The 18,430-nt window shown below is 35.3% G+C and overlaps 1 long non-coding RNA gene across 1 annotated transcript; it reads left to right on the top strand.

Moving 5' to 3' along the window:
* Positions 1–16,026: 16,026 nt before the first annotated feature.
* LOC145028895 (uncharacterized) lies at positions 16,027–18,171 on the top strand. Its single transcript, XR_013676244.1, has 3 exons — positions 16,027–16,110; positions 16,201–16,298; positions 18,122–18,171. It is a non-coding gene; the product is annotated as an uncharacterized LOC145028895 (long non-coding RNA).
* Positions 18,172–18,430: the final 259 nt, after the last annotated feature.

Below are 18,430 nucleotides of genomic sequence, written 5' to 3'. Positions count from 1 at the left end.
AGATGGTGAGTTTCATAAGTATTTAGGTGACAATGTTTTTATGATATGAAATGTTTTGCCTTTGTTTGTTTGTGTTTAGAAAATCCTATATTTTCTACTAGTATAAAAGTAGCCTTCACTCAAGACCAATGTTTGTTCCTAAAAATGTATGTAAGTCCAATGTGTTTGAAAACCTTGTAAATCAATGCATTTTTAATACCCCATGTGAGTTTTATAACCATACTATTGACTCGGAATGCCTATACACAACGTTCTTCAGGCGTTGGAATGTTATGACGTTTGTCACCCCAAACGGTGGACTGCAGCTAACAGTCAGGGTGCGGGTTGTCAAGCCCGTATAGATCTATACACAAACACCATGCTCCCCCTTCAAGGGATTCTGGTATATAATATAGGACTTGAAATGTGTACTCAATTGTACATGAAGTTAGTGTCTCACAAAACCGTGGTATAAAGACAGATCTACTTGTTAAAATGATACCTTTGTTCTTATATACGAAAGTGACTTCTTGAAATTCATGTTTCTAGTACATAAGAGTTAGAAATTTGTGCGTAAAACTATACCTATTATAGTTTTCTAAAAGTGTGTCTCGTTTGTTTAGAAATACCAAGAAAAGGAATCATTTGTTATGAAAGCATAGATTTTCGGTGTAGAGTCTAAGAATGATGAGTATAATCTAAGAAAGTTTAGTTTATACATGCATTACAACAAATTTATATTTCAAAAGATAGAATGCTAATTTAACATATGTTATATATATATGAAAGTTCCTTAAAAGTTTGTAAATCGCATGTGATTTGGATATATAAAAGCATATATAAGAGTTCTTTATGTAACACACGATAATACTCGTGTGTTTTACTTGTAATCCCCCCTTGAAAGCATATAAAAGAATTTATAGAACCTTTAAAAGGTAAATTAAGGGGTATGAACTCACTTGAAAGTTTGGAGATAGCGAGATAGAAAACCGGGCAGAGTTTCGTCTCGGGAAACGGATTATTCTCGGGATTCTTGGGAATCTCGGGAGTAAAATCGACCCTCGGGACTTAAGCAAAAAGACCAGAGCTTCGGGTTTGAATGGGCACGGAAAACGAGGCAATATCGTGAAAGAAAGGAGAGAAATGAGCATTTTTCTCGGAAGCCCTCGCATGCTATTTATAGGGGGCCTGAGAAGCCTCGTACGCGGGGCGTACGCTCGTACGCAGCGCGTACGCGTACGTCATGCATGACCAAAGCCTTGACTGCGTCGGCTTCGGATGGGACGGATCACTCTGCCGGGTCGGATGGGACGGCGGGTTGGACGGGTCGGTCGGACGGGTCGGCAGCCTCACATAGGGCGACGTGGACGATTCGAGGCCAAGTCCCTCGGGTACGCAGCGCGTACCTCGGATGAGGACGCTAACTCCTCTTCGGATTATGCTTGAATTTTGAATTAAATAAATATATAATTTATTTAATAAACTTCAAAAATTCATATCTTCTTCATACGAACTCCGTTTTCGATGGTTTTTATATCCACGTGTAGGTGAGACTACGCTCTACAACTTTCGTTTAGATTCCGTTGGCAAATTCCGAAATTATTTTTATTATTTATTTATTAAAATGACGTGATTAAGGAATTTCTTTTAAAAATTCATAACTTCTTTATCTGACATTGGTTTTTGCCAGACTTTTTACCGTTGAAATACCATTGTCGAGACCTTCGATTCTCGTTTAGGTCATTCCGGCCAAATGTCGCTCGATCTCCGACTCGAGTTTTTAGCTGTCTGTTGCTAAGCTGAACTTGGAAAAATCATAACTTCAATATATGAAGTTGGATTTGGGCGTTCTTTTTACGTACGGTCATGGTTTAAGGATATTTAAACATAGAAGAATTCAAATAGAAACTTTTTGGATATTTTATTATCAAAGTTAAATTTATTGACTCAATAATGTTTACAATACTTGACCTATTAGGCCATTACAAAGAGTTGAAATATCGGGTTGTCACATAAAAGGGTCTTTTTCTTGTAGTGAACCTCCATGGATTATCCATGGTTCACCACATGGGTTTAGCCCAACATAAGGAATCATGGATCATTAGCCCATTTTATAAGAAAGAATGATCTACACAATCAATCGCCCATATATTTAACTAGTCACTTTTGATCACAAAATTAATTCCAAATTAATTCATGATCAACACTAATTAAATAATATGATTTCATATTAATAAATTAGAACTTATAATATAGTAATAAATCATAAATAACCTCTTCTCAAAAGTCCATCCTTACGAATTTTTCCGGTGAAATGCAACCCAAATGGACCATGCCACTCGCGGGTGAAGTACATACCAAATATAGTTATGGACTTAGACACCTTATCTAACAGTCTCCTATTTGGATAAGTCTAATAACTATAGTTGTAAGTATTTCTTCAGGATCCGACTAGAAATCGTGTCTCTTAAATGCCTTTGTCGAACTTAGACGTACCATTTTAGATAAGTGATCATAGAATCCTTTGTTCTCAAGATATTACTCGGACAAACACGTGGAATGCAGTCAGTCTTATTGTCCAGCGGTTTGTTTCCTGATTTCCGATTCATTTGTCGTAGAACTTAATCAACACATCAATTTAGTTCTGACCGGGCCTGGGACATAAATCAAAACAAAATCATCGAGGGGCCCAAGATAACGCTTTTAATCCTCCAAGAACTAAAAGGGACAGATAAACTTTGACAATATATGCTTGTACTAACTATTTATTAAACCATACACAACAACACATTTTATAACATCGATTTACCAATGCGATTTCTTACTATCAATGTACAACCAACTTCTACAGCAACTCATATATCTATGTTTGAAGATTATATGATATTATCGTCTCACGATCACTCGAGATAAATTCCATGAAGTGATACAAGTGAGCGCAGGTTGGATCCAATACTCAGACTTTATGAGCACTCATGAATGTCATAGCAATGCCTAACCATTTCTGGCAATGTACAAGTCAAATTCATGACAGTCTTGCTTCAATACCTACTTCCAAAGTATGATTGACTGTGGATGGTTTGAATAATGCAATTATTCTGGAAGTCAAAATATGCAAAATGAAACAATAGTAAACAATTGACATGAGACAGTACCATACTAGTAAATAAGAAAACACCTTTTATTTAAGCATCAAATGTCAATTACAGTTCATCTATTACAAGTTTTAAAACAACTATCTAATCATTAAAACTAATATCATCCCTCAGCCCAATGTGCCTCACATGCTGTAAATGCATAACCCTACTCAGTCCCTTCATGAGGGGATCTATTGTGTTCTCATCTGATGATACCCTCTTTGCTACGAGGAGTCCTTCTTCTATCTTGTGTCTTATGAAGTGATATTTCCTGTCGATGTGTCTGGACCTCCCGTTATCCCTTGGTTCCTTGGCTAAGGCAACCGCATTATCGCTGTCACAGAAAATCTCCACGGCCTCCTTTATAGTTTGTACAACTCCAAGGTCTCTGACGATGTTCTTTAGCCATATCGCCTCCTTCTTGTTGGATTAATGTCTAAGTCCATAGCTATAATTGGAAAGACTTGACCCTACACGGCATGGTCCATTTGGGTTGCATGGCATCGGGACAATTGGATTGACAAGATGAGGAAAAAAAAGGATACTAGTGATTTATATTAATATATTATAAGTTCTAATATATTAATATATAATCATATTATTTAATTAGTATTGATCAAGAATTAATTTATAATTAATTAAGTGATCAAAATAAACTATTTAAATAAGGACTCTTATATATATACATATATATATATATATATATATATATATATATATATATATATATATATATATATATATATATATATATATATAAGAGTCATGGATAGTCAATTGAGTGTTTAACCCATGGATCATATGAAATGAAAAGGTCATGGGGTTTAACCCTAATCTCCACACTATATAGAGATGTCCTTGGTTGGTGAAATTAGCACTAGTATGGATACACTAAGAGGGCTAGCCGATTGTATTAGAGAGAATCAAAGTATCCTTATTTTCAAGGTTATTCAAAGTGTTCATGGTGTTGTGTGAACCATTTGAGGAGTCACACTTGGGGCACTAGGCACTCAAGCTTCATGAAGACAAGCTACATCAACAAGGGATGTCTTCTAACTTGTTTTATTACCCAAGTATCAGAGATTGTATGCTAGATAGGGTAACACCTTGGAATATTCATATTTGCATGTATAATATAAAAACCATAGATCCAAGGTATTTAGGGTTGCATGTACACCATAGGAGTGTTAGAATGCTCATAACCCAATAGTGGTATCAGAGCCTAGGCTTGTTTTCTTGTTATACTTGCAAATTTAGCTAAAAAATCGAGTTTTGTTCCTGTCTGCATAGCAAACTCGCCGAGTCCATGAAGGGACTCGACGAGTCCAATGCAAAATGCATCCAACTCGCTGAGTTGGTTCATGCACTCGATGAGTTGGACCCCCAGACATCATATATTCGACTGTTTTGGTTGGAATTGGACTAGGAACATTACCCTAAGCTGTTTTTGACCTTATAAACTTATTTTTGATGCGGTAATGTTCATGCTAATCCAATTTCAAAGATAATTTTCAATAGATTCATTTTTTGTATTAGGTTAAAAGTTATGTTAATTACATGAAAAAGTTTGATGTGAATTATCTTTCTTCATATGAGTTGCTTAGATTAATAGAAAAGTTAATTGATTATGTGTCTTTAATCCATTTTAATATAAGAGTTGATTCTAAAATGTGTTTGTGTAACTTGTCCTCAAATTACATGAAAGGTCACATTTAAGTTTCTAAAAACTCATAAAAACTTGGCAAATGTTACAAAATGAAGAGTCTTGTCCTCATTAAATGGTTTTATGACTCCATAACTTGTCCTCAAGTTATGGAGGTTCAAGAGTCTCTTCATTAAATAATGAAAATTTGTAACCTTAATTAGTTCCATAAATTACAAAAGAAGAAGAGTTACATTCTTTAATAGTTTAAAGTCTTCCATAAATTGTCCTAAAGTTATGGAACTTGAAGAGTTTTTAACTAAAACTACTTTAAACACATAAGTTATGGAATTAAATGGTTTCGAATATTTTCAAAACTTTCCCTCAAGTTTTGGAATTTGTAAAGTTTCCCTCATGAATACTTTAATTCCAAGTTAAGCCCTTAAAATTTTAAAAGTTCAAATTCAACCCTTATTCTTTATAATATTATAAGTTAATAATATATATATATATATATGTGTGTGTGTGTGTGTGTGTGTGTATAATAGCAAGTCAGTCTTACGATTAGCAGGCCTCATTCACGAAGCTAGTCTATAAGGGGGGGGGGGGGTATAAGGTTGTTGCCTATAAAATGGCAGCTTAATGGGTGTCCATTCTCACCCGCCACTTCCTTGACTGGTGGAGGGTCGTTAGCGGAATAGGTAGGACAAGGACTATAATTCTCCCTTCTTTAAAATTATTAATGATAAATACTAAGTAACTAAACCTTTTATTAATTCCCAATCTTAGTTACTTAGGAAAATGTGAATTTGGTAGTAACCAATGAAATTACACATTTCATTTTGCTTAAGTCGTTAGTGGAGCGTGTGTGGTTAACCGGCACACTAACCTGGATTTAACAAGGTAGGAAAAGGGTGACTTAATGTTTATGATAGTATCAGTGGAGCTCGTGTGGTTAACCGGAACATCGATTAAGGGGTAAAAGGGTACTAACTATATTTGCATGGTTATTCACACCTTGTTTTGTGATCCTCGGCATCCCAGTGACAAAATTTGAGAGGGCACACTCGAGATTGAAACATACCATTGAACAGTTCAATGAATCTCAAAAGATCTAGGAATTTCAAATCCATGTAAAACCTAATAAATTATTTCATTTTCGTGGTGGAAATTGGTGAATCGTCATTCACCTACCTTCAAATATTTTATAGCTTGGATTACGACATCCCTCTTCCAAGTTATAAAAATATTGTGTCGGGTCCTATCCTTAATATTTCATATTGGGTGTTATATTAAGGACTTAAATCAACTTACTTGAATATCTCCCAAAAGATGTTTGGTTTAGACATCCATGATCTTCCCAAATCTCTTGAAACAAGTTTTCATAAATGAAGATGGTGTCTCATGGAAATCATAATTCTTTCACCTCCTCCAATTATTCTCCTTAACCCACAAGTTCTTGAAAAGTTTAAGGTCACTCAAGCCCTATTGGCAAACAAGGTCTATGTGTGATCACATCTTGGAGATGAAGTCACATATTGACAATTCAGGAGAGTTGGGCGTCAAAGTCTACAGAAAGTTGATGTTCAATCACTTTCTAAGTCACATAGTGAATTCCTTTGGGAATCCTATGAAATAGACTATGACAAGACCCTTAATGATCTTATCTATTTGCTTGGTGATGCTAAATCAGCAATGATTTGAGGACTAGTAAAGCAATTTTGATTAGAATAACAACTTCCCAAACCTTCAATGGACTTTGGCAATGGTAACATTGGAAATACGGAAAAAGCTTTCTCTTCCCAATGGAAAGGGATCGGCCATAGTCAACTCGGTTGACCAAATGGTAAAGTGAAATGCTAAGTCTGTGATAGTCCCATGTACTATTTCCAAAGGGTCCATATGTCTTTACTGCCAAAGGAAGCAACATTGGTTGCGAAACTGCCAAATTTACCTGAAAGATTATAAGGAAGGTAAAGTCAAAACTTTGACTCTACTTCATGTAAAGTCCACTGTCTAACTCTATTAACTTTCTATTTGGAGATTCTTATTACATTATTTGATTGGGTCACATGTTGATGTTTTAAGAATCAAAGAAAAGAGAGGAAACTTAAAGGAAGTATATGCTAATTCTATTCGCAAATATGGATTTTGTTCGCATGATTCGATGATCAGAATTTTGGGCTGTTACTTAAGAGTTATGATATATATTGCTTAGGAATAGATAACAACAAGGTTTTCAAATGGATTGTAAGGATAAGTTTTTCCACAAAGTTTTAAAACAAAAGGAAATTTTTTGATTTTATTTATTTTAGGTATCCTTACAATGGAATTTATGAAAAGTTGTTGCTTATATGATTCTTGTAATAGCAATATTGGAAAGGGAATTTGATTCTTTTATTTGTGGTAGTGTCTAAATTTGCCAAATAAGGAAAAAATTTCATCACACAAGTTTCAAATTGGACCAAAACATGGAATCATGCAAGTTGTATAGTATGATGAATGAGAATTTTCATCTTTGGAAAATTAAGACTAATTCCTTGTTCACATGTATATGTGAGTCAAGAGAAGGACAAAGGGATCGGGTACACTTGGGTGTGTGCTGATCAGGTCCACCACAAAGACTATTCGTTATGAATTTACTAAAGCCTAGTAAATATGATTATACGTACAAGTTTAAGTATAATTCTGAAACACTGAAAAAGCTTCAATGTATGGCAGAACGAATGAGAATAATCAAATTTGACAGAAAGAAAAAAAGTTTCTCAAATCTAAAAAGATGGGAGAGTACTTTTGGATCATGTTTGTGATCATCTTAATGATTAAGAAACCATATCACAATTCATCCTCTAAGGAAATCTTAGGGCATTCTTATAACTAAATAGAGGAGTCATGAATTGTTGAAGTGGTTAAATCAAGAAGATGATTCATACATCGTTCCAAAACAAGTCGTAGAGTCATACTCCAAGATTGTAAAGTGACATATCTTAAAGAAGGTTTGTTAACACTAGTCAAATGTAAGAGTAAAATGTTTTCTACTCGTATACATTTGAAATTGGTAAGTTGTGATGTTTTGGATAAAACAAAGACCAACTGAGGCCAATTGTGTAAGGTGTTTGTCTTGATAGAGAATCCGCACTATCTCTTGAATATTTGGCAAGAGAGTCATATATGTCAAGAGGAAAGTGAGATTCTTAAAGGTCTTGAAAGTCTCAAGAACTAATTGGGAATAAAACCTGAAGTTCCTCACTAGCACACGACTTGAGGTTTATAACCTATCGTGTTGACATTTATGTGCCTATCCCAGTTAAAGTTGGCTTTGCATAGGAGTTCTGAGAGTTCTCAATTGGTTGCACAACTACATGGAAGCAATGGTAGGCTCTTGAGCTGCCAGGTGGCAAGAATTGAAGACTACACAAGTTCAATCCATATGAGTTTCGATTTGTCATTAACCTTGTCTTGTGATTATGGTTTTTTTTGAAAAATTCACATTGATAGGAACACATACACCATAAAATCTAAGTGTCATAAGGTTTATATTCGATTCATGAAAATGATGGTGAAGAAACACTTTCACTAAGTAGATTTTAAGTAGATAGCAATTGTGATATTTGCATTCTCAAAGTTGTTAGTGGAGCGTGTGTGGTTAACGGGCACACTAACATGGACTTGTGAGAAGTGGCAAAGGTCTAAACAATTGAGACTATGATTACAACATACCTTTTCATAGTTCTGAAATTGTTTAGACACACATGTGTGCTATCTAAGGAGAGGTTTATTATTTTGATAAAGTTTATCAAAGCATCTCGTATCAGAAATATGAACTTTGGTAAGGAACTCAATAAAGTATTGATTTCTAGAAGTCCAGCTGATTTCTAAGTACATGTCAAAGCTAGTGGGAGCATAAGTGTTATGCTAATAATCATCATGTTAGTGGGAGCATGATAATTATGATTAGTATTGCAAGTTAGCAATGTTAATTATAGAAAAACAAAAGTTCAGGGGTTGAAAAGTTGTTTTGCTATAATTAAGGGAGACGAGATTATACTTGATTTCAATTCTAAAAGCTTAGATTGAGGTTTTAATCGTATTTAGTCAAGAATATATATATATATATATATATATATATATATATTAGTTTTATGTTGGAATAGTTCAACATAAGGAAATTCTGTATATAGGTCCATTACTTGCGTTCTAAATTCGATTATGATTACGGCATCCATTTTCATAATCTGAATTATGAGAACTTGGCAAATAGAAATAGAAATATTATAGCAAAAGGCTGGTCTAGTATCATGTCTTTATGTGAGACATCATGAATCATGTCCCATATGCTTTGGATATATGATCGACTACATGTGCTATAATATTCATCCTTTCTAAATTTTTCCAAATGCTCAGACCATTAAGAGGGGAAAAGTCTAGAATTTGATATGACTAAACTGATTAAGCAATTGTCGAGGACAATCTAAGGTTTACCAAATATTGGTTGCTCTAGGACAGTTTGAAGTATAATGTTCATTTTGGAAGGACTATATTGGCATATTTTGTGAGTAGGCAACTCTTGTTTAGAAATGATAGTCAAAATGGAATATGGAAATGTTTCATGTTGGAAATTATTCAATATGTGTAAGATTAGAAAACTTAAAGCAAGAAGGATGTTTCTAGGGACTTGATCTCCATTGGAATACTCTGTAATGTTTTTTGACAAGTCTTTGTGACTTTGTACATAATCATTACAAGACGATCAGTGCATATAAGTTTAAAATGTAACAGATTTTGGTAAGTGGCAGGAATTTGGAATTCTTGCATTTGTAGTAAGGATTTGGGACTGTGAAATGAGAATCATTGGATTATGTTCGATCTATTTCACAAAGTAAAGATCATAGACAAACATAGTGTGTATACTTGTTGTATGACATAACTAATGTTTGGAGAAACATAGTGTGCATACTTGGTGTATGGCATGACTAGTGTTTAGAAAACATAGAGCACATGCTGGGAGAATGGGGCAACTACTGTTTTAATTCAAGTATAAAGTTGATAGCTAAAATAGTATGCAATGAATAATGTGTAATAATATGGTGATAAATAAAAGGTGTTTTATTTATATTCACAAGTTCTGAGACCATATTGGATTTGATTATTCTTGTGTTTCAATTTTCATGTTTTGACTTCCAGAATAACTAGGTCATTCTTCTCGAATGACTATGTTATTCAAACTATCCACAGGTGGTCATATGTTGGAAGTAGATATGAATCAAGACTGTCATGAATCGGGTTTGTAGATGTCCAAGGTATGGGACATAGCCAATAGGCGCTATAACATTCACGAGTGCTCATAAGTTATGAGTATTAGATTCAACCCATGCTCATTTGAATCACTTCATGGATTTTATCACGAGTGATCATGAGATGATAATATCTTATATTATTCAAACCTAGAGATATGAGTTGTTACTATGAGTTGGTTATACATTGATTGCACCAAAACGCATTGGTAACTCGATGTTATAAAACGTGCCTTTGTGTATGATTCAACAAGTAGTAGAACAAGCCATATGACTCGAAGTTTATCCATTCCTTTTATGTTCAGGATAAAAGCGATGTCTGTGGGCCCCTCGATGATTTAGTGATGACACATGTGAGTGCTTGGCCAAGCTAGGAATGATTTGATTTGTTCAATCAGTCATTCATCATAAATCGGAAATCGAGAAACAACAAATGGACAGAGAGAATGACTTATAATCGATGTCTCAGTCCATATGATATCTAGCATGGAGGAATATATGATCACTAATCTAATGGACAAGTCATCGACAAGGTCAGAGTTCGACAGAAGCTTTTGAGTGCTACGATTGCTAGTCAAGTTTTGAAGTCATACTCAATAATAGTTTTAGACTTATCCAAGTGGGAGAATGTTGGATTAATGTCTACGTCCATAACTATAATTGGTAAGACTTCACCCGACCCGGCATGGTCCATTTGGGTTGCATGGCATCGGGACAATTCGATTGACAAGATGAGGAAAAAAAGGATACTAGTGATTTATATTAATATATTATAAGTTCTAATATATTAATATATAATCATATTATTTAATTAGTATTGATCAAGAATTAATTTATAATTAATTAAGTGATCGAAAGGAACTATTTAAATATGGAATCTTATATATATATATATATATATATATATATATATATATATGTGTGTGTGTGTGTGTGTGTGTGTGTGTGTTGGGCCAAGTTCATTTAGGTTGGGCTAAGCCTTCATGGATAGTCCATGGAGTGTTTAACCCATGGATCATATGAAATGAAAAGGTAATGTGTTTAACCCTTATCTCCACACTATATAAAGATGTCATTGGTTGGTGAAATTAGCACTAGTGTGGGTACACTAAGAGGGCTAGCCGATTTCATTAGAGAGAATCAAAGTATCCTTATTCTCAAGGTTATTCCAAGTGTTCATGGTGTTGTGTGAACCATTTGAGGTGTCACACTTGGGGCACTAGGCACTCAAGCTTCATGAAGTCAAGCTACATCAACAAGGTATGACTTCTAACTTGTTTTATTACCCAAGTATCAAAGATTGTATGCTTTATAGGTTAATAACTTGGAATATTCATATTTGCATGTATAATAGAGAAAACATAGATCCAAGGTATTTAGGGTTGCATGCACACCATAGGAGTGTTAGAATGCTCCTAACCCAACACTTCTTCACTTCGCTTGGTGCTATGTACCCTGATTCGCACGTGGAATCAACTACCGTCTCTTGCTTGGAACTTTTCCAAGTAATTGCTCCTCCATTGAGGGTAAACACCCAACCCGACTGAGATCGGAAGTTATCTCTGTCAGTTTGAAAGTTGGTGTCACTATACCCCACCACTCTCAAGTCATCACTTCCACCAAGGGTAAGGACCCAGTCCTTAGTCCTCTGCAGGTACTTGAGAATGTTTTTCACCATAGAGTAGTGAGCCTTGCCAGGATTCCCTTGATATTTGTTGACCATGCTCAAAGCAAATGCCACATCAGGGCGAGTACAAGTTATAACATACATGATCGAGCCAACAGTGGAAGCATATGGTAATCGACTCATCTCAGCCTCTATACTCGAACTATGATTTTTACTCAGTTTGGCATTGCTCTGGATCGGTAAGTCCCCTCTCTTGGAATTATGCATGTTGAACATTTTCAACACTTTGTCCAAGTAGGTAATTTGACTAAGTCCAATTAGTCTCTTACTCCTTTCTCTAAATATCCTTATACCCTGAATATAGGCAGCCTCTCTGTCACACCCAGAAAACCAAAGGCGGAAACGTTTCCGGGGTTGACTCCACGTTGAGTATCAAATCCAATGCACATAGTAATCAAAGTAAACAACCATTACATTACATATATTTGAAAGTTTACATTGTTTCAAAAGTAAGTTGTACAAGTTTTTAGACATATATGATATGAAACAAAATTGAGACGAGTCATCGGAGCACTCCGTCTTCACCAAAAGATATCGTCGGGTACCTGTCTAACGTGGACCTGAGAATACAAGCAGTTCGAAAATCAACATAAAGCTGGTGAGTTCATAAGATGTTTGTTTTCTGAAAATGTACCAGTTTCCTTTAGTTTTCCGAAAAAGGTTTGTTATCCAAGAAAATCCCATATTTTCTTATGTGAACGGTTTGTTTATCCTTTGTTACGATTTTGAAAATAGTTTGTTATGTCATTCCAGGAAAATCCCATATTTTCCTTATGTAAAGTTAGTTTAGTTATCCATTCCTTTCTTAAGTGGTTTATGTGTTGTTATATTATCCCAGGAAAACCCCATGTTTTCCTAAGTGTAAGTTCACAAAGTATAGTTTAATACACAAAACTATATACTAAGAATCATGGGATCACTATCCTGAAACTAGATATAAGATAGTTTGATATACATGAACATATAGTTTGAAAACCATAGGACTACTATCCCGGACTAGACACAAAGTAGTTTGATATATATATATATATATATATATATATATATATATATATATATATATATATATATATATATATAAATATGGATTGGAAACCCTGGGACTACTACCCCGAACTAGATACAGATTCAAAACCATGGGATCATCATCCCGTAATAAATACAGATTAAAATCATGGGATTACTATCCCGAACTAGATATAAAGTGAAAACCATGGGATTACTATCTCGGACTAGATATAGATCCAAAACCGTGGGATTACTATCCCGTATAAGTTATAGATATAATACAAAAGTAGATATGAAATGGAATCATACACAAATAAAAACCCAAGACGTGAATAGACATAAATTAATACGTATTGTGAGTCAGGTAAGCATGCTGTTACGACAACGAGACCTCCTTGACGCTTTTCAAATGTCGGATGATATCCAGAATTTGTCACCCTAGGCGTGCCCGCCTAACTGTAGCTAGCAGTTAAGGTGTGGGATTGTCAGTCCCGAATAGATCTATTCACAAATCCCTCGCTCTCCCTCCAGGAGACTCTGGTTACACTTCCAGGGAGGATTTACTCATCATCCATAAAGGGTAGTGACTAACTCACAAACTAGTACTAAACTATTCACAGGGTTCTCATACGATATCAAACATACAAAGAATACGAAACATAATACAGTGAATACAGATACATACAATGAAACTATCTGACAATATATTAAATAATACGAAGATAAACTGAATCGGACATAGTTTATCTAATAACTTTATAAACATATCAATACATGATAAAATGAGACTAAAGAACCCCCAAATTATTCCCATAATAATTTGATTAGTTTGATTCCTTAGCTAAATTCATTTAGTTGTAGTTGATAAAACCTCTCTTATGCTGAGCAAAATACATAAGGGGTAAAAGTGTTTATAAAATTTTCAGATATTAATTGAAACACATCAATGTTATGTTTTGAAAACAGTTATAGTTTGCTTGTATTCCCCCAGAAAACAGTGAAAAACAGTGAAAAAGGGTAGGGGTATGAACTCACCGGACGAGAAATGTGACGATTTCAGACGTTAAGCGATGGTTCGGGACTTGAAAATGCACGAGGTTCCTATGTATAATGAAAAGATACACATTTGTATATAAATAGGACTTAGATTATTTAATTGTTAGGACAAACACTTTTAGTCGCAAAAACACTTCATTTCATGTGTTTGGAAGGACCCGGGTGACATCTACGGATATGAAATGGCACTAGGGACTTGGAATTTGAGTTTACTCCCCATGAGTAAACTAATACAAGAGTTTTTGGTCTATAACACCCATTCCCCATGAGTTTACGGCCATAAACTCATGGTGGGGTGGTTTATGGTGCAAAATGACTTCAAACACTTAGGGATAAATGCTAGACTTTGGTTTAAGGACTTGGAATAATTTTTAAACACCAATTGGACTTATTTAAGGGATTTTACAGCCTAGCATAGGACCCATGGCTGTAAACTCCTATAAACCCATGAAAAGTTGTGTTTTTGATTCCAAACAAATCACATGTGATTGCGAAAATTATTTCAAGGCCTTACATGAATTTTTATGGAATATTTGGGGTGTTTTTGGAGTTTACGGCCCATGAGACCCCCCTCATGGCCATAAACTCTTCTAAGGGGTGTTTCATGATGTTGTAAGGCCAAAAGCTTGTTTGTAAGGACTTCTAAAATTCACTCCAAGGCTTTAGGGGTGTTTAGGTGGCATTCTGACACCTTTAGATGAGTTTACACCCCAAAATGAAGGGTTTACAGCCCAAGAATAAGTCTTGGCCATAAACTCTCAATTGTCCCTCAAATAATATGTTTAAGGTGTGTTAAGGCTAAAACCAATATTCTAAAATTCGTATCTAAGCCTTATTAGTGATTTGGAAGGGTTTAAGGTCATAAAAACCCCATATATATGAGTTTACAGCCCAAGCATATTCCTTGGCCATAAACTCCTTCAAATCCCTCAAAATCCATGTCTAAAATGTTTTATGTCCATTCCATGAAGTCATTTAGCCATATCTAAGGTCCAATTGTGGTTTGGAAGGGTTTTATTGCTCTAAAACCCATTTCATAAGAGTTCACGTCCTAGGACTGCTCCAGGGCCATAAACTCAAGAATGTGGTCCTATTCCATGTTTTGAACTCAAATTTGAAGGCTAGGGAGGTTACATATCAAGTTAGGGAAGGTACCTCAAAGATTTGGAGCCTAAAATTGATGATTTGGACCCTTAAACTTGGAACTAGGAGAGAGGTTAGAGAGAGATTAGATAGGGGAAGCAAAAGCTTCAAGTGAGAGGTTAAACGCGTTTATATAGGTTGAGAAACTTGAAGACGGTGGAATTCTACCCGATACTGGCATTAAACGGCACTTTTGGTCGCACCAGATTAAATTTCCGTAATCCAGCGAGGATATTATTGATGTTTATAAAATAAACATTTTGGGCTAAATTCATGAGTTCCTAAGAGGTTTGGACACTAATTAGCATCAATTAAACACATAAGTTTAATTACTTTAACCCATAAACGACTTCGGAACGAATTGGGTACTCAGCGAGTTATACGGGTAGGATTGTGTCACAACTGGAAATTTTGTGTCTTGTAAACTATACACTCAAGCTAAAGTGAATCAAAAGCTTAAGAACATGTGTAACACCCATGATTGTAACAACAAAATTTCAATCAAATACACCATACAATCATTCAAATGGTCAACAAACAATTGGAAACCCTAGAAGTTCTTATTTAGGTCCACTTTGGACTAGAACTCCCTTATTGGATCCAAATGGACCAATAAGCTTCCAATTGGACTATCATGGGCTTAGAACCCTAATTGGGCTCTAATTGGATCCACATTCATTTATTTCAATATTATGGGCCATATTGGGCCTAGAATGAAATAAATTGAAAGCTTTGATCCATGATTAACCTAATCTAGCTTATTAAAACATAAAAATCACAATTTTATTTTATAAGGCCAATAAATACTTAAGATTAACCCTAATAGTGGTCTTAGGGGCAAAGGCCCAATTTTCTTCCTTTTCCTTCCATGTTTTCAGCCCAAAACAAGCCCAAGAGAAAGGTTTGACTTTCTCATGCCACCTCACTATTAACTAAAGGACTTCCATGCAAGAAACTCATATCTCCATGCAAACCTCACCTCAAATATCATTTCTTCTTCCTCTCTCTCTCTCACTCTCGGCCGAGCAAACACACACACACACACACCACAAAAATCTCTTCCAAACTCTCTAAGTGTAGAATAACAATCCTCCCTCCTTCTTCAAAATTTTCGTGAATCTAAGAAGCTTTCAAGAGGATCTTGCAAGTTAATCATCATCTTAGGTAAGTTTTTACTTATATCCATGATCTAGCTACTTCACTCCATCAAAAACCTCTTCTAAATCTATTCCAACTTGTGATCATGCACCTTAGAAGTCACCAAACTCGAGATCTTCATCAAGGGGTGCTAAGGCCGAAAATCACCAAACTTTCTTCCATATTCTCTTCAAAAACCGAAAGCTTCAAACAAGGTGAGCTTCATAACCCCTATTTTCGGTTTTCATGAGTTTTTTTTTTTTTGGGGGGGGGGGGGGGGAATACAAGTGAAAGTGTAGATCTATATGTATTTTGTATGCTTGGTATGATTCCATGCTTATATGTGTGATTTTTGTGTGTTATAATGTTGGATATAGTCATAAAACCCCTCAAAACCGAGATATACCTCTAGTTAAAAGACTCTAGCATCAATTATGCTTCTACATACAAAGTATTTCTAGAAAAGTGGTTATATGGTTTAGTAACAATTTCTTTGAGCTAAAAACACCATTTTTGGACCTAAAATGCGAAAAATACAAACTTTAAGGGCCTAAATTGACAAATCACGAACTTTGATGGTTGAACTATGTCAAAACAGTTTCAATAAAGAAATTTCTGGAAATATACTTATTTAGAGGATTAAAAACATAAACTTCAAGCTTAATGGGCTAAAAAGGACATTTTAGGCCCAATGAGGCCCATTATGCGAGATTTTCTGTTTTGGAGGGTCAAAACTGCATTTTCCTATAAAATAGTGGACTATAAGTGTTCCAAGTCCTTTTCAAAGGTTTAAAATGCTTTTTAAATTTAAAAAGGACTAAAGTTGCAAAAAAATTTCAAATTGGGCCAAAATTGTCAAACTTTTGAAAAAGAAGGGTTATAGCCGAGAAAAACTGAAATTCAGGGACTTAAGCTATTTTCTATGAAAAATATGCTGGAAAATACTTATTTCAATAATTTTTAGTATTAAAATGTCAAAAAAAAATTGATTTAAGGACCAAACCGGAAAGTTTTTAAATAAAGGGTTGAAAAAGTAAATTTTTACAAATAATGAGGGGCTGAAAACAGAAAATTCTCAAGGCTAGTTCAATACATGCAATTTGATCAAATGATGATACCACAACTATCGACGAAATACAATACATTACAACACCAAAAGTCGTTGTCAAACGAATTGGTTCGGTCTCGAACCAATAAAAATCCGAAATTACTAACACGACGACACTATGGCATTACGACATTACGATAATGATTGGGAAGTCACTATACATGCGAGTGTGCACAGACGTCTACGCACCACCTTTGGGCCCCAAAAGTGTAAAATCTTGTTCGTTGAGCCTAGCTAGCCCAATGACCTGATCTTAAGGCCCGAAGACCTCTCTCTTACGAAGTGTTGGGTTTCACCGATCCGACATAACGTATAAGGACTTTCAATGGCTTGTATACTAATGGTCCCCAAGGGTCCTTTGGTATTGCTAGTAAAGTCTACCTTTTCATGCGAGGCGGGTCTGGGACCCCTCGTACCTTTTATCCCCAACCGGCTAATGGAGTTATTGAGGCCTTCGTGTCCTCGTTCTCTTCGGGTGTGGGACTACACGTAGTCAGGGCGGTTGGAGAACGTGATTAGTACTGACGACGCCTTCGGGATCGTTAGTATCGCTATAGACTAGTCGTTTGTGTAACGTGTGTTTGTAGCAAATAATCATGCTCAACAATAATCCAACGTCGCCTGGTACCGACAACTTCACACGTTGCAATTGTTTCAATGTACGAATTTGGAAAGCATCGGGTTTTCCTAGGGTATTTCAATACATACGGATTCGGAATACACACAAATTTTTAAATGAACAAATTTTACAAGTATAGAAACAAACAAGCATACCTATGGATCTTCACACATTTTTGACTTTACTATTTTCAGAAAATATCGGATTTTCTGGTGTTTCTCAAAACATTACAAACATTGGATTTCAAACATTACTTATGAACTCACCAACATTTCATATGTTGACGTTTTTCAAAATACTTGTATTCTCAGGTAACAGATAAAGTGGAGGATGAATTGTACTCTATGACGTTTTGCTGTGGTTTAATTTAGTAGCAAACAGTTATTTTTGAGAATGTCATGTTTTGGGAACAATGTAATGGATGTAAACGCTAACAGTTGTATCATTCCAAATGTTGGTTATGTATAATGTTATGTTTCATGTATATGCAATGTGATGGTATTCAATTGAGTCACGATAGCCCTCGGACGTTTCCGCCGTCTGGTTCGGGGGTGTGACAGGTTGGTATCAGAGCCTTGTTTATAGTGAACTAGCATATCTAGCCACACATGGATATGCAA

This window comes from Lactuca saligna, chromosome 2, assembly GCF_052625555.1.
Source record: "Lactuca saligna cultivar CGN05327 chromosome 2, ASM5262555v1, whole genome shotgun sequence".
NCBI classification, from domain to species: domain Eukaryota; kingdom Viridiplantae; phylum Streptophyta; class Magnoliopsida; order Asterales; family Asteraceae; genus Lactuca; species Lactuca saligna.
Note: the sequence above shows the minus strand (reverse complement) of the source record. Positions and strands in the feature narration are given on the sequence as shown.